The sequence below is a fragment of the Marmota flaviventris genome, chromosome 3, assembly GCF_047511675.1.
Source record: "Marmota flaviventris isolate mMarFla1 chromosome 3, mMarFla1.hap1, whole genome shotgun sequence".
Classification (NCBI taxonomy): Eukaryota; Metazoa; Chordata; class Mammalia; order Rodentia; family Sciuridae; genus Marmota; species Marmota flaviventris.
In genome coordinates, this window is record NC_092500.1 from 8,350,520 (window position 1) to 8,369,392 (window position 18,873).

General features: G+C 37.1%; 1 protein-coding gene across 2 annotated transcripts in view; it reads left to right on the plus strand.

Annotated features, from left to right (window-relative positions):
• Nucleotides 1–18,873, plus strand: part of Mrtfa (myocardin related transcription factor A) — a 138,384-nt gene that overhangs the window by 41,318 nt on the left and 78,193 nt on the right. The window lies entirely within an intron of this gene.

An 18,873-nucleotide genomic window follows, 5' to 3' on the forward strand; every position in this document is an offset into this window, starting at 1 on the left:
TTTATATAGCATCTCTGGACATGCTGTTGATAAAACATAGGGTTGGGAACAGAATTTGAAGATGGGGAAGTTTAAAAAAAGAGGCAGTCAACAGAAAGAATGCAAGATTTTTGAAATTCTATCTCTAAAAATAGTTTTCCAAATCAAGTGTCTCTTAAAACACTTAAAAATTCCAGTTAGTTTTTAATGTTTTCTTACTTTTAGTGTTTTAAAAGTATATCTAAAAATAGGGAATGTTCTCTTTATTTTTAGAATTCTACTAAAATATAATCTGTAGTGTTTTCCTGTTTCAGAGCTAAAAGATTTGTACAAGTGGCATTTGGGGACCTCTTTCTCATCCACTGGCCTCACTTAAAGGAGAAGAAGACTCCTTGGTTCTGGCAGAATTGATTTCCCTGTTCTCCTTGGGGATCACTTAAGTAGTATGTTTTCAGACCCAGATAGGCATCAGTCAAAGACAGGATCAGATACTGTCAAGTTAAGTCTTATGGACCGGGAAGGAGCAGACAGGAAGGATACTGCCATCATTTTGTTCTTTCTGGTTTACATATACAGCCATTATGAGTCACTTATTGAAGTTTTCTGTTCATATATGCTATGTATTTCAGGTTGCCTTTCCTTTTCCTTTTCCTTCCACAAATCTGTTGAGCTTTGTGTTCTAAACAAGAGAGTATGCTTATCTGAATGTTTCCCATCTGTCTTTGATGAAATAACTCCCAGTTAAACTGACTTGGATTTTTCCTCCTGTCTATATTTCAGTTCTCTGCTATGTGTGGGCAACTGCATATTTTATCTTGAGGTATAGATTTTAGCATTTGAACTGTCTTTTCCTCCTTTGGTCACCTTGTTAATTATAGATCATCTCAGTCCAGTAACTTTTTGTAGCAAAGTTAAAAGATTGTTTTCCCCTGGTAGTCTCAGTGTTCTCAGCCCTGAAAGGGAATGAGAGGTACTCAATATTTTCTTATTTAAGAACTGTTTTTCCTTGGACATATGTTGGGCAGGCTAGTTACCCATCTGTTGAATCAGCTTCTTCATAAAACTTTCAAGGGACAATAGTATGTAAGACAAGTATGGATGAAATTGACAAAGGCGTTAGATACAGGTGGAACCAAAGGTCTGCCAAGAAGAGTATGTACATGGACTTTTTTCTTTTGCCTTGTATTCATAAAAACAGAGAAACTGGGTATAGGAAGGAGTAATGACAAACTGACATCTCAAGTCATTCTGAAATGTTCAAAAACTTTGATAATGTTTTGGTTTTGTTAGATTGTTACCATTTTGTTCTGAAATACAGTAGCCATAAACTGGATTGTAAAAGTAATATGACAGCCATCAAGGAACACACTGTAGTCACTTGTGTTAGGAAATGAAAAGCTTGTGTTATAAAAATTTGGCAAACAAAAAGCCAGTGATTCTTTTGAAAAGCCAAGCCATTTAGACCTTATCCAGGTGAGCCATATATGTTCTAGCAGTAGAGTATCTGTACTTCCATGAATATAAGTTTATAGGTGAAACTACTGTTGCATATTTTAAAAGTAACTAAATCCCTTTAGACAGAATTTAAGATGCAGAATTTTTACTGTAAATCAGACTTTAAGATACTGAATGTGATAGCAAAGTTTCAGGGTACCTCGTGTACTGTTTAACAGTTTTCATTCATTTGGAGCTCAGAAATTTTGGTGAGACATACTTGTGTATCTGTAAAGGTTTTCATTGTCTTCATTGCTTGGCTCTTACTGATGCTTTGGATCCAGTTAGATGCTGCCTTTCTGGGAAACCTGTCTCAGAATAATTACCCTTCTCCTTTCTACAGTAACACCTTTACTATATACATGAATTATCATTTCTACATGTCTTCTTATTTAGATTATTAGTTACTCAAGGGTGTTGTATTCATCTGTATGTTGACTTCTGATGTTGGCATAGGATAGACACTTAGTGTTTTTTTTAAAGAATTATGAAATTTGTCTTGGTGTACTTCCCTTGATATATAGGTTTATTCTTCAAAGTATTTTGAGATCTCTTCTTGCATTAAGAAAGGAATCCTCTAACCACAATCCTGATTTTAGCCAGTCCTAGCCCAAAGCAGGTGCTGTTGAAAACATGACTTTCGAAATTGAAATTCTTTTACATAGCAGAATGTGCAGTGTGCCCTGTGTGCCTGTGTTGTATATTGCTAGACAGATCTAAGTGTTCTGATTGCTATGGAAACTTACCTAGATCATTATAATAAGAAAATGAATGATCCGAGACGGGCAGTATAGAACTTTTGAAGCCAGACAATGGGACACTGGGGCACAGCATTGACTCTGGTGTCTTTTAGAGTGGAGGAGTGCTAGGGCTCGGCTCTGGACAACTAGTATGTGAGACTGTGACTAGGCAAGGCACTGTTCCTGTATCCAGCCAGTAAAATTCTCTCAGCTTCCACCTCTACAACAGTCGGGCATTTCACTTATAGAAAAAAGGACTAGGACAGTTTCCTAGCTGAACTTTATCCCACCATACATGCCTGATTTTGATGAGGCACAGTTGGGAAATCAGTTTATTTTTTCCTGTCTTCTGTGTACATATGTATGCACACCCACCACTTGTCTGCATAGGATATCTCTGGAAGGACCATAAGAAATGGGAACAGTGGCTGCCTCAGGGAAGGGGCATGGAGAGGTGGAGAACTGGGATGGAAGAGACTTTTTTTTTTTTAAGGCATAGGCAAGATTTTATTTAGGAAAGTCTGCTTGGTCCAGGAGGGAGACAACATATGGTGGGCAAAAACCTCAGATTGACCCAAAAAAAGGACAAACATGCACAGTTTCTATGGATTAGGTAGGAACTCCATCTCTTGATGTCTTCACATATGGAGGTGGGATTTCATCTTGCTTATTAATCACGTCTCATTGCTATCTTAAGTCTCCACTTAGAGGTAGGAAGAGACTTTTTGTTCCATGAAACAATTGAGTCCTCTTTTAAGTTTACTATTATTGGGGGATACTCCATAATATAAAAGAACACATAGAGCATTATTAGATATGTAAAATCTGACCCAAACCCATGGATCCTATCATCCAACTTAAGAAGTAGAACAGACTAACACACTGAAGTCCTTTAATTATACTCTTGACTATGCCTCAGAATTATGTTTTGGTTTTAACTTTATTTCTTTTCAAGATTTTATATTTTCCATTACATGCATATTATATATTAAAAAATATTCATTAATAATTTTTAAAAGTCTCTTCAGTCTCCTAATTCTCTCATTCTCTGGTGTCTGTGGACTTAATTCCTACAGGTTTCTTTAATGTCTACTTCCCTGATCATTATAGTTTGCCTCTGAACTGTGTTTTAAAATAGTATGGGCTGGAGAGAGGTCAGTGATATTTAATAAAGTCCTCAAGGCAAAAAGGAAAAATTATGGGCAGATAAGTTTTTCATTTTTTGCTAGGGAGTTAAATCTTTTTTTTATTAATTTTTATATCTTACAGCAGAATGCATTACATATAGAGCAACAATTTTTCATATCTGGTTGAATACAAAGTATATTCACACCATTCATGTCTTCATACATGTACTTTGGATAATGATGTCCATCACATTCCAACATCATTTGTAACCTCCCACCCCTCTGCCCTATCTTGAGTTCATCTATTCTTCCCTTGCACCCCCTCCCTACCCCGCTGTGAATCAGCCTCCTTATATCAGAGAAAACATTTGGCATTTGTTTTTTGGGGACTGGCTAACTTCACTTAGCATTATCTTCTCCAACACCATCCACTTACCTGCAGATACCATGATTTTACTCCCTTATTGCTTTTAGCATTTTTTTTTTTTAGGATTGGCTAACTTCACTTAGCATTATCTTCTCCAACTCCGTCCACTTACCTGCAAATACCATGATTTTATTCCCTTATTGCTGAATAATAGTTCATTGTGTATATATGCCACATTTTTTTTATGCATTCATCTACTGAAGGGCATTGAGGTTGGTTTCACAGTTTAGCTATTGTGAATTGTGCTGCTATAAACATTGATGTGGCTGTGTCCCTGTAGTATGCTTTTTAAAAAAGTTATATATATATATATATATATTTAAAGATGGGCACAATATCTTCATTTATTTATTTTTATGTGGTGCTGAGGATTGAACCCAGTACCTCATAAGTGTAAGACAAGCGCTCTACAGCTAAGCTATGACCCCACACCCTAGTATGCTGTTTTTAAGTCCTTTGGGTATAGACCGAGGAGAGTGATGGCTGGTCAAATGGTGGCTGGCTCCATTCCCAATTTTCCAAGGAATCTCCATATTGCTTTCTATATTGGCTGCACCAATTTGCAGTCCCACCAGCAATGTATGAGTGTGCCTTTTCCCCCACATCCTCGCTAACACTCATTGTTGTTTGGAGTTAAATCTTTTCAAAGTAGCTTCCCTGTGTCCTCCAGCCTCCAGTCCTGTTGGGGTTCATATTGCTCAGAGGTGCATAAAGCTGATGAAAAACTTTAGAATCATTAGTATCACCTGTTTTTTGGATCTCTTAATATTCTAAAATTAATGTGGACTTTAAAAAATGCATACTTGGGCTGGGGATGTAGCTCAAGTGGTAGCGCGCTCGCCTGGCATGCGTGAGGCCCGGGTTCGATCCTCAGCACCACATACAAACAAAGATGTTGTGTCCGCCAAAAACTAAAAAAAAAATAAATATTTAAAAAAAAAAAAATGCATACTTAAGGGATTTTAGAGCTTGAAGGAAACTCAGGTATTTCCTTGCCCTCCCCTTTACTTCAGATGAGGAAATTGGCCCATTGAGGTTAATTTATTTCCTGAAGTCACATAATTAATTAGTGGTGGAGGTGGAGGGAGAATTCATTTCCTTTACTCCCATGCCAGTATTTTTTCTGCTGTAATATTTTTATAAAGAAATTATCAAACTCCTCTAATATATGAGGCTGTTTATAATTTTTTCCCCAGAAATCTTGGTTCTCCTTGGAGTTTTCCATTGCAGGTTTCTATCACTACTCAGAGTAATTCACATCTTAAGAGGTAAAGATGAAAACCAGTGCTGGGTGTTCACTTCCCACCCTCTGGGGACTGTGGTCGGCAGTAATTCTCAGCTGGGACTTTGTCTTGCTGTGTCTTCTCTGACTGGGTGATCTCATACCTTGACGATGATCTCAGAAGACTGGTAGGCAGACAGACAGTTGTTGTCATCAGTATTCTGACTTACATCTTACTGCTTCTTCTCTGAGTCATTGATTTATCTGGGGTCCCCTTAGAGTTAAGATCCAGATGAAAGGAATTTGAATTCATCTCCGTCTTCCTCTTTTTTCTCCCCTCCTTTTTGTTTCCTTTTGTATGAGGCAAGCTGTTAAGACCATGAACCACAGTTTTAGCTGCATTAAAACAGTGCCAAATTAAATAAAGATGAGATTCATACAGTCTTGGTTTTTTTTGGCACTTCACTTTTATGATTACCACATGCATTATTTCTAATAGAATTTCCTTTATAATAACAAGGAAAAATAATTAAAAAACAAAAACACCCCCTGTGCTCCCTTGAGCGCCAAAACTCCAATTTTGTTTGATTTGTAAAGCTAAAGGGCAGTATCTGAATGAGCTCATGGTGTCAGAGGTCTGGGGCATTTTTTTTTTAATATTAATTTTTTAGTTGTAGTTGGACATAATACCTTTATTTTATTTATTTTTAGGTAGTGCTGAGGATCGAACCCAGGGCCTCATGCGTGCTAGACGAGCATTCTACTGCTGAGCCACAACCCCAGCCTCTGGGGCATTCTTAATATCATACAAAATCACAGAAATGGGTGGTGATGGCCATGGGGTAAATACAGAGGGCCTAGAAGAGAGGAAATTAACTATATTAGTAAAAATAAACTCAGTAGTGAAATTTTATAGAGTTTCAGAGTTTAACACATGTCTTGATCTTTACTACATACAGCTCGGCATTATCTGTAGCTTCACAATTTACAGAGGGAACTGAAGCTCCAAAGCCAGCCTTAGCAATTAGCGAGGCTCTGAGCAACTTAGTGAGACCCTGTCTCTAAATAAAATATAAAAACACAGGAGATTTGGCTCAGTGGTAAAGTGCTCCTGGGTTCAATCCCCTGTACCAAAAACAAAAACAGCTTAACGGAACAGGGGTATAAATTCATAAATTCAAATACTTTAACTACTGCTACTTATTTACATGATCCATTTAAAATTAAAGTCAGGTCATATCACTCAGAACCTGTCACTGGCTATCAGTGACAGAAAAGCCCAAGTCCTGGGCTGGGGATGTGGCTCAAGCGGTAGGGCGCTCGCCTGGCATGCGTGGGGCCCGGGTTCGATCCTCAGCACCACATACAAACAAAGATGTTGTGTCTGCCGAAAACTAAAAAATAAATATTAAAAAAAAATTCTCTCTCAAAAAAAAGTAAAGCCCAAGTCCTTATCATGCTCTTGAAGAATTGTGCCCTCTGCCCCTTATCCCTGAACTCCCCTACTCTGTCTCCTCCCCTCCCTCTTTCCCATCCTTGCTTGTTTTACACCAGCCATGTTGGTATTGCTGTCCCTGACACCTTAGCTCCTGTTTAGGGCTTTTGGACTTGTCATTCCTGGAGTGCTGTTCCCTGAGCAGCTTCATGACTCGCCCCCAACTCCCTTACATTATTGTTCAAGTGGTTCTTTTTCAGTTAGGCCTTTCTTAAATATCCTATTTTGTTTTATTTTATTTTTTGGTACTGGGGATTGAATCCAGGGGCACTTAACCACTGAGCCACATCCCCAGCCCTTTTTAATATTTTATTTAGAAGCAGGGTCTTGCTAAATTGCCAAAACTAGCTTTGAACTCATGATCTTCCTGCCTCCTGCCTCCTGCCTTATAGCCTCCTGAGCCTCTGGGATTATAGGCATGCTGCAATGTAATTTTTAAAAGCTACCTGATTATGATTTCTGAATAGATGAATGAGGAATTTAAATGTTTTCAGTTTTAAATGCTAATGTAAATATTGATATATGTGACCAACATAAACACAAGCTCTTTTAAGTCTTTAGAAATTATAAGAGGCCCTGACACCAAAAAGTTTGAGAAGTACAGGTATAAGGAACTGACTGGAAGCCAGATTTCCTAGATTTGCCACTGATTAGCTGTGTGACCATACCTCTCTGTGCCTGTTACTTTATCCATGAAATAGTAATACTAACAATACCTATCTCAGGAACTCGTTTTAAGTATTAAATGAGTTAATATATGTAAAATGTTTATAACAATTCATAAATTCAAGTACTATACTACTATATAGTAGTGACACATAGTAAGGGCTTTATTTTAATTTTTTTTAATGTTATTATAGTTGGTGGTTGGGATTTTGAGTACTATTAGAGGCAGATAGTTAGTTTTAATTTTCCTGGGTATTCTGAGAACCTGTTACAGACCTGTTGATATTTGGCAACTCTTTATAAATGTTTATTTTTTAAAAAATATATTTTTAGTTGTAGACGGACACAATACTTTTATTTTCTTTATTTTTAAGTGGTGCTGAGGATGGAACCCAGTTCCTCACATGTGCTAGGCAAGCGCTCTGCCACTGAGGCACAACCCCAGCCCCTGTTTCTTTTTTTAAAATAAGGATGTTCAAAGCTGCTTTATTTGTAATAGGAAAAAAAGTAAAACAGAAGCAACTTAAATTTTAGCAGTTGGAGATTAGCTAAATAACTATGATACCTTTATATGATTAAATACTAATGTAGCCATCAAGTTTTTTTAAAGAAAAAATGTCTTCTGATTCTCCTTGTAATTCTAAAGAATGTCAGTTTTAAATGCTTTATACCAGAATGTTGGTGGCTGTCTCTGTACTGGTATTTCACAGGCAATTTTTTTTCCTTCCTTTGGATTTTTCTTTATCTTTCTGATTATCTGCAATGCGCATGTATTTGTATTCAGTAAAAACCCATATTAAAGTGTGTGTGTGTGTGTGTGTGTATGTGAGAGAGAGAGAGAGAGTTGGATATAGAGAGATGCATATCAACACAGGTGTGGTTAAAGAAGAAGAAAATGGTGTTTGAGGTTAGGAGCTAGAACTGTTGATCTGGAATCTCAGCAGTCAAAATGCTCCATTGACCAAACAGTGTGTGGTAAGGAGGCAAATCTGTCTCATTAAGCTATTCCCTTTGACTAGTTTGTATAAACCCTTCCACATCTTTGCCTTTGTTTCTGTTTTGTAAGATTTATTGAAATTTATCTCTGCAGTGCTTTTGTTAGGCCATATTCTTGGCAAAGCTGTGGATCCTTCCTGTGTATATTAACTTACTCTCATTTTGAACCTTTCAGAAGTTTTTTTTTTTTAAAGATGTTGATGGACCTTTATTTTATTCATTTATTTATCTGTATGTGGTGCTAAAGATCGAACCCAGTGCCTCACACATGCTAGGCAAGTGCTGTACCACTGAGCCACAAATCTAGCTCCCCTTTCAGAAGTTTTTATAAATTAAAAAACACTTATTCTTTTTTTAAAAATTATTTTTAGTTGTAGTTGGACACAATACCTTTATTTTGTCTATTTTTATGTGGTACTGAGGATCTAATCCAGGGCCTTGCACATGCTAGGTGAGTGCTCCACTACTGAGCCACAACCCCAACCCATATTCTTTTGTTTTTGATAGTAAGAATAATCCAACTTCTTGTAGGCATAAGATGGTGGCATTAGGATAATTTTTTTTTTTTAGAGAGAGAGAGAGAGAATTTTAATATTTATTTTTTAGTTATCGGTGGACACAACATCTTTGTATGTGGTGCTGAGGATTGAACCCGGCATGCCAGGCGAGCGCGCTACCTGTTGAGCCACATCCCCATCCCCTAAAATTGTTTTATTTATTTGAAAATTCATTTCCATAATATGTTTTGTTTTATGACCCTAGGGTAAGTGTGAAAAATTCTCTTAATAATCCATGTAATTTTTGTCAGAAAGCCAAAATTCATATTACCTATCTTTGCCTTATAAATAGGCTCTTGAGCCCTTAAGTTGAAGAATTAAAATTTCAGTTACATTAACCTTCATTTTTCTGAACTGTTCTCTGTTAGTGTATTTTCTTGAAAAGCAGTTAAATTATATTCCTCAAATCAATGCCATAAGACGAATTTATGACATATTTGATTGTGTAAGGTATCGAAAATTTTTGGTGTTAATATTAATTAGGCTACACAAACAGGTACTGTGACACCATCTTTCTAAATCTTTGCTACCCAAAGTATGTTCCAGGAACCAGTTACATCTCTACTGCCTTGGAGTATGAGTCCACCCCAGACATTCAGGTCAGAACCTGCATTTTAACAAAAAACTCACAAAGTAAAGTTAAGAAATACTATTTGAACAGATATTTTTATTGACTTTGTTTTTGAAGCGAACAGATAAAATAAAAAATAATTTGTTGATGAATTCCTATCAAGAAACGATAAATGTCAGGAATAGGACACTTACACACTTTTCACACTTACCCTAGGGTCATAAAACAAAACACATTATGGAAATGCATTTTCAAATAATTAACAATTTTATATTAATGCCATCATCTTATGCCTACAAGAAGTTGGATTATTCTTACCATCAAAAACAAAAGAATATGGGTTGGGGTTGTGGCTCAGTAGTGGAGCACTCACCTAGCATGTGCAAGGCCCTGGGTTAGATCCTCAGCACCATAGTAATTGGAAGGATTATTTGATGCCTAATTGGTATAGAAGTGTGGGGGAAGACCGGAGGCAACAATCAAGGAAACCTGCTCCTAGCACAGTGCTGCTCTGGGTTAGATAAATGTTTAGAGTTTGAGGTTTTTTGTTGCCGTTTTTTTTTTTTTTTTGCAGAGAAAGAACATAGGCCCGTTTTTGCAAGATATTCTAGAATGTTTGGGAAAGGAGCTTAAAGATGACCTGATAACAGCTTAAAGATAACCTTCATTTAACAGATGAACAAACTGAGGACTGAGAATGTTAAGTGACTTACTCCGGATCCCAGAGCATGAACTCCTAGTGACCTGATGATGTTCAATGTTCTGATCTATTCATGTCCTGTGCTTCCCTTGTGTTGCTTAAGGCCGGGGTTTTTTTAGTTGATTCTATTGAGTTGAAACCATAAGGAACAATTATTTGAGAATAAATCAATATATCTCAGCATATTGGATAATTATTTGAGAATAAATCAACACATCTCAGCATACTGGGAAAATGACAGAGTTCACACTTTTCCTCTCATGTGAACTCATGTAATAGCTTCAGAAAAATATGTTGACCTGTTGTCTGGAAGGTGAACTGTTGCTGTCATGAACTAGTGAAGCTGGCTGCCCAGTCCTGTGCTCTTGTAGTTGGGAAGAGGGAGAGGATTTTCTTCTGAAATGGCAGGATTGTGTTTAGGGCAGTGGTTTTGAGTGTTCATGATGCTTATTTTATTTTTCTTTTTAATTCTGGCTTAAATAAAAGCTTATAAATCAGGATAGAACTGGCTATCTGTATGGGGAAAAAATTGATCCTTATTGCACACCAAACTTGAAAATTCATTTTACATTTTAGACATAAATGTACAAGTTAAAGGGCTTGTAAGCATGAATTATAAAATTTAGTTAAGTTGAACATTATTAAGTTTAAACATTTTTCCTTCTTGGTATGTTGTTGAGTATGTTAAATCAGTATTGCATTGCTGTGACCAAAATACTTGACAAAAATGTCAAGTATTAGAGAAAGGAAGATTTATTTTGGCTCACAGTTTCAGAGGTTTAGCCCACTCAGTTGTTCTGGGCCAAGGTGAGGCAGGACATTGTGGCCGAAGGGTGTGATGGAGCAGAGCTATTTAACTCACTGAGGCCAAGAAACAGAGAGAGAAGGAGAAGGGGCTACGGGGCAGATGCACCCTTCCAGTGCATGTCCCTGATGACCCACTCTTCCAGAACGCTCGCTGCACCTGCATGTTGTTACCACCAGTTAGTCCATTCAAACTAGGACAGACTGATTAGGTCACAGCTCTCACAATCCAATCATTTTACTTCTGAATATTCTCCCAGTAGCACAGAGGCTTTTGAGATACACCTGGTATCCAAACCATAACATTGAAAAAATGAAAGACATTGTTGAGAAAAGAAAAAGGCAAGCAATGGAACAGGAAAAGATATTTACAATACTACATATATTTGACCAAGGGCTTATATTGAGAATTTGTTTTTAAAAAAAAACTCTTAAAACTCAGTAAGAAGATACCCTAATAAAAAGTGGGCACAAGACTTGATCAGATACTTCAAAAAAAAAATATATATATATATATATATTTGACCAACAAGCATATGAAAAGATGCTAAAAATTTATTTGTCCCCTGAGGAGTGCAATTTAAAACCAGACTATGCTACTACTGCATGCCCACTAGAATAGTTAAAACCAAAAAAACTGGTAATGCCATACTTGCCAGTTTGTTGGCAAGTATGTGGAGCAGTGTGGACTCTTGGGTTCTCAGCTGGTAGATTGTTAAATGTCATGTAATCACTTTGGAAAACAATTTGGCAGTTTCTTATAAAGTTAAGCATATTTAACATATAACCCAGCAATCCTGTTTCTAGCTATCACCAAAGAGTCATGGAAACATGTATACATTTGTACAAAGAGTTATAGCTACTTTATTTTTAAAGACTCTAAACTGGAAACAACTAAGATGCAACCAGTAGGTGAATGGATAAATTATAGTCTGTTCATGAGTGAGAAGTAAGTGAGAATTTGGTTTTTCTTGCAGTGCTAGGATTTGAACTCAAATTATCATACATTCCAGCAAGCACTCTACTGTTGAGCCATATCCTCAATCCTTTGGTACAGCAACAAATTGAAATACCTGCTAGCAATAGAAATGAACAGATTGGTACTAATGCACATGTTTTGATGAATTTCAAAAATACTACAGTGCTGTAATCCAGCTACTTGGGAAGCTGAGGCCAGAGAATCTAAAGTTTGAGGCTAGTCAGGGAAGCTTAACCAGACCCTGTGTCAAAATGTGAAGAGCTGGGAATGTAGCTAAGAGATAGAGCACTTGCATGTATGAGGCTCTGGATTCAATTCCCAACACTGAAAAACAAAACACAGAAAACTTTATGTGGAATGCAAGAAGTCTGTCTCAAATAAACAGTCACACTGAATGATACCATTTAAACAACATTAGGATATTCTTAAAAATGCAAGCTGTGGAGCACTCAGGAATTAAAAAGAAAAACAAAGCAAGCAAGCAAACAAACAAACAAACAAAAACCCTATTGATAAGGAGAACATTGTGAATTACTCCCAATAGACTTACACTGATTTAAAAAAAAGCCAAATGGTGGGGATGGAGCATGGTGGTAAAATGCCCCTGGGTTCAATCTCTAGAACGAACAAATAAAAAATGCACCAATCCTGAAAAGTTGTATACTATATGATTCCATTTGTATAACTCTTAAAATGACAAAACTACAAAGAGGGATTACTGATTAGTGGTTATCAGGAGTTAAATGTGGTGTGGAGCTGGGAGGGAAGTGTTATCAAAGGTTAACAGTGATGGGGTGGAACTCTAATGTATCTCCATTACATATATATCAGTATTAATGCCCTGACTGTAATATTGCACTGTAGTTTTGTAGTATGTTATCACTGGGAGAAACTGAGTAAAGGATACGTGGGATCTCTCTATTATTTCTTATAGCTGCCAGGTGAACCTATAATTAGCTCATACAGTTTAATTAAAAAAAATCAGTTTGGCAGCTCTTCACAAAACAAAAACAGGCCATATGAGCTAGCAGTTCCACTCCTAGATATATACTGAAGAAAACTGAAACATTTGTCCATGCAAAACTTATGCACAAATGTTCACAGCAGCATTATTCATAATAGCAAAAAGTGGAAACAGCCCAAATGTCCATCAGTTGATGAGTAAATAAAGTGTGGTATAGCCATTGAACGGAACATTATTTAGCCACAAAGAGGAATGAAGTACCTATATCTATGCAGTAAAATGAGTGAACTTTAAAATATTGTGAAATGTAAAAGAAGATGGACATGAAAGACTACATATGATTCCATTTATATAAATGTTTAAAACAGGCAAATCCATAGAGGCAGAAAGTAGATTAGTGGTTGCCAGGGGCTGTGGGGGCCAGGGTTGGCAGGGATGGAGAGTGACTGCTGATGGGAAATGTTCTGGAATTAGATACTGGTGACGGTTATACAACTTTGTAAGTTTACTACAATTTACTAAATTATGCACTTTAGGTGAATTGTGTGGTATGAAAATTAGATCTCAATTTTTAAATATAGAGCAAAGAATTTCAGGTTTCTCCACAGTGACAGATGGAAGATCAGAGGAGGAGAAATTGATTATAAAGGGGCTTAAGGAACTTCAGGGGTCAAAAAGGTTGTATCTTTTGATTGTCCTTGTGATTACATAGCTGTACATATCCCTGCCAGAATACACTGAACTGTACCTAGATAGAATTCAATAAAGTTGATTTTTAAAACTTATAAAATTATCTCCAATTGTTATAAGTTTAAAGTGACTTTTAGGTTCAGATACTATTATTTCTTCCCAATGAAAATTAATTTGACTCTGACTTCTGTTGCTAATTTCTATTGCTACCCTTTTCTGTTTAGTTTCCAAAGTGAAACTAGGTTGGTTAATTTCTGTCAGACTGTGCCCTTGTGCCTTTGAACTAGCATGGTTGAGCTCTGCTTTTCAAAACCCATGAGTGGGTGTGATTGTTCTACAGTTTTTTAAGTTTATGGAACATTCTATTGCTTTTATTGTTTTCTTCCTTTGTGTTCAACTGAAAAATGTCCTATTGGGTATACAAACTCAGGGTGATTACATCTGCCATCACTCTTTGGAGCACTCTGAGCTAATTTAGGCACCAGGAGATTGGAATTAAAATGACTCCCCAGGGAAGTAAGCAGGAGGAGAGGGGGAGGTAACAGGGTGAGGTAATGTAAAAAAAAAAAAAAGAAAGAAAGAAAAGAAAAAAAAGGCAACAAAAAACCAACCCTGTGAACTTCTTTCCCACCTACATTGCTTCTGTTTCCCAACCTTAATCTCTTGCCAGGTAGCAGTCTAAATAAAATGTTGCACAAACCCCTGCAAGCTTTAAGAAGAGTTCTTCTAGAAGGCAGTCTCTAAGAAGAACCAGCTCTGTAGGTGGCCCCTGAGTTTTTTCCCTGAGGTTTCCTTCTCCCTCATTCACCTACCCTCACTCATTTCTTGGGTCCTGCCATGCCTCAACTCATTTAAAGTTCTGCCACACAGGTGGACAGATTTTTAAATGCATACGTGAGGTAGCCTTATATTTAAAAACAACTTTACTGAAAGAGACCAAGGGTGGGGGGTGGGGTGTGGCAGAAAGACTTACCCTCCCCGAAAGCATAAAAGAAAAAAATTTATAGAATATGGAATTCTAAGTAGATTTTGTAAGAATTCAAGAAAAAATATAAAAATATTTAAAATAGTAATAGTTAATACTTAATTAGGGTTTACTATGTGTGGAGAGGAAAAAGATAATCACTATTTCTTTTTTCTTCTTCTTTTTTCCTTTAATGTGCCACTACTTTCAAACTTCATTTCTCACCAAATGGGTGACCTGTAGTTTAACTCGGTTTCATAATGGGTCCATCTCCAGATTACTTACTACCTCTCTTTGACTTAGCTACAAATCAAAATTTCCCACAGTTCCCTGCTCAGGTTTGGATCATTTGCTAGAATACCTCATAGAACTCAGGAGGACACATTACTTAGGTTTACTATCAAGAATACAACTCAGGCCTGTAATCCCAGTGACTTGGGAGGCTGAGGCAGGAGGATCACAAGTTCAAAGCCAGCTTCAGCAGAAGCAAGGTACTGAGTAACTCAGTGAGATCCTGTCTGTAAATAAAATACAAAATAGGGCTTGGAATGTGGCTCAGAGGCCAAGTGCCCCTGGATTCAATCCCTGGTACACCCCTCTTCCCCCCCAAAAGAGAATACAACTCAGATGCTGCTCATTGGAGGAGATATCCAGGGCATAGTAGGATTACACCTGAACTTCCATGCCTTCTCTGGGTATTCCAGTTTACCGACCTGGAAGTTCACTAAATACTGCCCTGAATTCTTATGAATTAACTTACTGGCTATTGGTTGTTAAATCCCTCTACCCTTTCAGGAATTCAGGAGTAGAGCCCAGAGTTTCAATTCACCAATCACATGATTGATTCCCCTTGTAACCCGTCTCCCATTTTATGGCTTTCCAAAGTTACTGCATTAATATAATCCCAGGTAGGAAGAAAGGGGCTTGTTGTGAATAACAAAAGATGCTCCTTGCCAGTCAAGGTGTCATATACCTAAAATCCCAACTACTCCCTGTAGTCCCAGCTACTTTGTAGGCCAATGAGAAAGATCACAAGTTCTAGGCCAACATCTCTTAAGATTTAAAAGAACTGGGTGTGGTGACGCATGCCTGTAATCCCAGCAACTCAGGAGGCTAAAGCAGGAGGATCTTGAGTTCAAAGCCAGCCTCAGCAATTTAGTGAGGCCCTAAGCAACTCAGCAAGACTCTTGTCTTTAAATAAAATATATAAAAGTGCTGGGGATGTGGCTCAGTGGTTAAGTGCTCCTGGATTCAATCCCTGGCACTAAAAAAAAAATGATTTAAAAGAGAAGAACTGAGATTGTGGTTATATCTCAGTGGTAGAGCACTCACCCGGCATGTGTGAAGTACCCCCACACGTACACACAAAAGACTGTCCTTTCACCTTTATTGCTCTTATCACCTAGGAAATTCTGAGCTCCAACTATTTGGAGCTCTGTGCCAGGAATAGAGATAAATACCAAATATATATTTCTTATTATAAATCACAGTATCACAATATGCCAGCCAGTGTTCCAGGGTCTTTAACTCACTCTCTATCTTTTTTTTTTTTTAAGTATTTTTTTTAAGTTGTCAATGGACCTTTATTTTATTTATTGTTACATGGTGCTGAGAATCGAACCCAGTGCCTCACATGTGCTAGGCAAGCACTCTGTTACTGAGCCACAACCCCAGCCCTCTTAAACTCTCTTAATCCTTACAACTATATGAGATGGGTGCTCTATAATCCCATTTTACTGAAGAGGAAATTGAGGGACAGAGTGGATCTGAAACTTGTTCCATATCATACACCCAGTAAGTGGTAGAGCCAGCCTTGCACCCAAGTGTGTTATGGCTTTATGCTCTTTACCACCCACACTATGTTTCCTGTTATGCCAACCTTAAGCCCTTTTTCCTGTAATAATGATATGGTAGCTTTTGGTAGGTGCTTCTGAGTTATCTAGGTTCCATTGTTTTTTTTTTTTTTTTTCTTCCCAGTACAAGCCTACCTGTGTTTTTTGATCTCCTCCTCTTCCCCCTACCCTTTTTTTAAACACCTGTCCAGAAAACTACAACATAAAAATAACATTGAAAACAAACAAATGCACAAAAACCCTCTAACCTTTTTTCTCTTTTAGAATACCTATATTTTAAAATTCTGTTGTCCTATGCCTCATTTCTACATTAGGGACAGCATTAAAAAAAATTTTTTTTTGATCCTACTTAGAAATAAGCCTGTATATGATAAGCCCTTACCTTTACTTGGAAGCATTCTTGTTTTTTGCAGTGACTCTTGTACCTGTTCACAAGGATTTTTGAATTATATTGCGGTAAGATTTCTAACTTGCACCCATGGCCAAAGCCAGTGTCATGTGTTTGAAACTAAGCAAAACCTCTCAAGCATCTTGCCATAAATGTGCGTTAGAATTTTTTTCTGACGTAACACATAGTTCTGTGAGTTGGAATTAAATTTAAACCTGTGTATCTTTAGAGTGTGAACATGTGCTATGTGAAGGACTTTGTTGGCACTGGTTAGAAAATAAGATTCCTTGCTTCCTGAACCTTCTTTTCTTCTGAGAAGCTTTGAGAAACTTCTAAACATCTGAGTTTTATATCTGCTAAGTTAGCGTGAGATGTTTGCAAATAGTTTTCCCTTAGCTTTATCCTGAAGATCCTCTTGCATTTAGGCTTTTGGTCAAATGATTCAATGTTACTAAGTTTGTGATTAATCCCAATGTTTTCCTAAAAACATTCAGACTAAGGTAGTTAGTCTGAATGTTTTTAGGAAATTTCGTAAATTTGAAGAAAGAAAAAGTATATTTTTCCATGTCCTCATAGAATTTGACACATGCTGAATATTGCATGAAAGGTTTTTGAGAGTCTAGAAAAAAATGTGCTTCCCACATGCATGGGGATAAAATTCTGGTTTAGATAGTTTAGAATAAAACCTAAGTAACACCTGTCTGGAGTCAGTGTTGGCGCTACTAGAAGAGCAGGTGTGGCTCCTTTTTATTTTGCCCTGTCTCTTCAGTTTCACCTCCTGCTCTCTTCACTTCTGATCCGTAGGTTCCGTTACATGCTCCCTCCCTCCCTTCTCTCCAAAATTTCCCAATTACTTTATTTCCTGCTTATTCTTTAGGTCTCAGAGAGTATCTTTCTACCTCAGGTTTTCTCATACCTTCTCATGCTCACTGTCTTCATTGTAGTTACATTTTGAGATTATATGTTTGTTTATGAATTTTGTTTGTTGCTTCTTTTCCTCACTAGATTGTAAATTCTACAAAGGCAGATATCTCTCTGTTATTGATGTTATTGTTTTACCTATTTATGTACAGCATCTATCTAGGTGCTTGATACTTAAATGTTGCATAAATGCATATTAATGAATGAATAAAGTGAACATGAAATATTGGAGACATTGGGAAAAAGAAAGTTACTCCATTCTGTATCCAGGTCCCCATCCCAGTAGTTTGTTCAGATTAACATTTCCCTGAGGAGAAGTACAAACCATCTTGCTAATGGTAGCTCTTTAATTCCTTTATAAAATTTAGAGGGCCACTTTTTAAAAATTCTGATTTGTTATATATGACAGCAGAATTCATTACAATTCATATTACACATATAGAGCACAATTTTTCATGTTTCTGATTGTACACAAAGTAGAGTCACATCATTTATGTCTTCATACACATACTTAGGGTGATGATGTCCATCTCATTCCACCATCTTTCCTATCCCCATGCCCCCTCCCTTTCCCTCCCTCTCCTTTGCTCTATATAGAGTCCATCTAATCCTCCTATGCTATCCCCAAGCCCCATTATGAATTAGCATTCTTACATCAGAGAAAACATTTGGCCTTTTTTGGGGGATTGGCTAACTTTACTTAGCATTATATTCTTCAACTCCATTCATTTACCTGCAAATGCCATGATTTTATTCTCTTTTAATGCTGAATAGAATTCTCTTGTGTATATATACCACATTTTCTTTATCCACTCATCAACGGATAGGCATCTAGGTTGGTTCCAAAGTTTAGCTATTGTGAATTGTGCTGCTGTAAACATTGACGTGGCTGTGTCCCTGTAGTATGTTGTTTTTAGACCAAGGAGTGGGATAGCTGGATCAAAAGGTGGTTCCAATCCCAGTTTACCAAGGAATCTCCATACTGCTTTCCATATTGGCTGCACCCATTTGCAGTCCCACCAGCAATGTATGAGTGTGCCTTTCCCCCCACATCCTCGCCAATACTTATTGTTGTTTGTGCTCTTGATAGCTGTCATTCTGACTGGAGTGAGGTGAAATCTTAGAGTAGTTTTGATTTGCATTTCTCTAATTGCTGGAGATGTTGAACATTTTCTCATATATTTGTTGATTGATTATATATCATCTTCTGAGAAGTATCTGTTTAGTTCCTTGGCCCATTTATTGATTGGTTTATTTGAGTTTTTTTGGTGTTTAGATTTTTGAGTTCCTTATATATCCTAGAGATTAGTACTCTGTCTGATGTGTGTTTGGTAAA